Source organism: Mus caroli, chromosome 4, assembly GCF_900094665.2.
Source record: "Mus caroli chromosome 4, CAROLI_EIJ_v1.1, whole genome shotgun sequence".
Taxonomy (NCBI): Eukaryota; Metazoa; Chordata; class Mammalia; order Rodentia; family Muridae; genus Mus; species Mus caroli.
Genome location: NC_034573.1, coordinates 125,485,284 through 125,487,885, shown reverse-complemented (window position 1 = coordinate 125,487,885; position 2,602 = coordinate 125,485,284).

Genomic DNA, 2,602 nt, shown 5'->3' with positions numbered 1-2,602 from the left:
TTTTTGGTTTTTCGAGACAGGGTTTCTCTGTGTAGCCCTGGCTGTCCTGGAGCTCACTCTGTAGACCAGGCTGGCCTCGAACTTAGAAATCCGCCTGCCTCTGCCTCCCGAGTGCTGGGATTAAAGGCGTGCGCCACCACGCCCGGCTTGGCCTGGGCTTTTTGGAAGACTGACGTCCTGGGAGATCCATTAGGGTGCTCAGGAGAATTTTTTTTTTGCTTATGTGCAGTTGGTTAAGAGTCAAATTTCCTTGTTTTACAGTGTTCCACACAGGGGATAAGTAGTCAGGCTACTAGGTGATCTGAGCTCTTCCCAGAAGTTAGACAAGGAACACTAGGAAAGGCTGATGTTTGGAATCAGCCAAGTAACAAAGATGCTGGGAAGGAGGAGGCAGGAGGCAGGGGGGTCTTCGAGCAGTTGGGAAAGGAGAGTCAGGGATGCACAGGCTTCCAAACTCCTAGATATAAATGAGATCAAGTTGGGCAGTCATTGGGCCATGTACAGAGGGCCAAGGTTCAAGGACTATAGAAGTTGGAGATGGAAAAAACGCACAGGAGGTTGTTGGCTCATAGCCTTCAGTGAGACTCTCCCCTCACATGGGTCCTGTCCCTGTGGTACTGTAGATCTCCTTAGGACTGACTGCAAGACGTCTAAGGGACAGTGGGAGGTCCTGGGGCCTTTCGATAGCTAGGACTGATTGTCAACTTGATGAGCTCTAAAATGACCTGGAAGATGGGCCTCCAAGAATGTCTGCAAGGAATTATCTCAACTGGGAAAACCTGCCCACTGTGGGTGGCACTATTCCCTAGGCAGGAGCTCCAGTGCTGTATACAAGGTATCCTGCTAAGCCCTGACACACGTATATACATTCATCCACCACTCCATGCTCCTCGCTGCAGATGGGAGGAGACCAGCTGCTTCCAATTCCTGCCGCTTTGCATCCCCTGCCATGACAGACTAGTCCTCTGAGAGGTGAGCTAGAATTAACCCTTTCTCCCTTAAGTTGCTTTTGTCTATCAGGGTCACAACAACCAGAAAAGAGCCTCAGACAGCTCTTCAGCCTCCATGGGGGAGGGGGTGGGGGGGGGCTGTACCCAGAGAACTGTTCTTTAGACCTGGGGCCTCAGCCATCCGTTCTATTAAAACATTGTTGTCACCCCATTCTGCCAATAATTAATAGATTCTCTTTGGCCCGTCTGTCAGAGAAGTTAAGGTCACAGGGCATATTGCTCTCCCTAATGATGGAGAGACAGACAGGTGTACATAGGGAGCTCACGGGGACTAGGGAACCAATGCTGTGGTCCAGATATGAGTTTCAACAGATGATTCGTGGGAGACTCAGTCTACCAGGCCAGACGGAGGACTCGGGTAGATCCAGCCCTTGGGGAGTTCCCCCTCTTTTGTTTTACCTGAAGGCGCTAGGCCATGTCCTCACAGTGAAGAGCTGAGAAAAAAATCTCGTCCAACTCCCATTAGGAGGAGGAAAACGGAACCGGTTTTTTTTTTTTTTTTTAACACACTAGGGCATGCTAGTCCGAACAGGACCTGTCCCTAGCACTGCTGTTTCACCAGGTTCTATTCAGTGGAGGGAAGTGAGAACACCCAATTCTAGCCGTGTAGTTTTCCTATCTTACCTTGGGAAGCGAGAGAGAAACACATGGGGGTGGGGATGCAGGTGTGTGGAGCTCAGGGGCTGGGCACAGGTTCTCTCCAGCTGGAGATTCAGCTCAGCTGGCAAAGTGCTTACTTAACACGACGTCCTGGGTTCACTCCCCAGCACTTCATAAACTGGGTATGCTTGGGAAATTATGGCAGAGGTCATCCTTGGCTACATAGCCTGATAAAGGCCAGCCTGGGCTACATGAGACTGCCCCTCCCCCCAAGTCTGAGACCCAGTCACACACCGAATAATAATATTTCCCCTCCCCCACACTTTATACGTCCCTTCAGCACTAAAAGCCTGCTTATTATTTCTGACGTTATTTTGACCTCGTTTGTCTGGTCTGCCTTTCCACAGTAAACCACAAAGCCACTCTAAAGGGCAGACTGTGCGTTAGAGATGGGATAGACAGAAGAATCAGGCTCTGGGATGCCCAGGATATTGGAATTATCAGATCAGGAATTTCTAAAAAGAATCTCACCTGTGATTGACATACTGCAGAGGCTCTAAAGCAGCAGCAGGGACCAGCTTCTGTCCCCAAATTGGTTTGTCACCTAATTAAGACACTCCATTTCCCCCAGGGTAGGCTTTCCCATAGTGGCTTCTTAAGAGTGCGAAACCAAACCACGTCAACAGGGGGCGCTCACACCATCTTCCATGACGGCTAATAGACTTTCGCTGAAATGGTCTATAGACCCAGGAAAGCGGCAAAGATTCCTTTCAGAGATTTCAAAATGTGAACAGGAGGTTGGGCCAGAAGGGAACTTTTTCTCTATGCCACATTTTCATAGGACAGGGAAAGCAAAGGAGAATAGAGTCGTGGAAGTAATAATAAAAAGAAAATTTAAGCCGGGCGTGGTGGCGCACGCCTTTAATCCCAGCACTCGGGAGGCAGAGGCAGGCGGATTTCTGAGTTCGAGGCCAGCCTGGTCTACAAAGTGA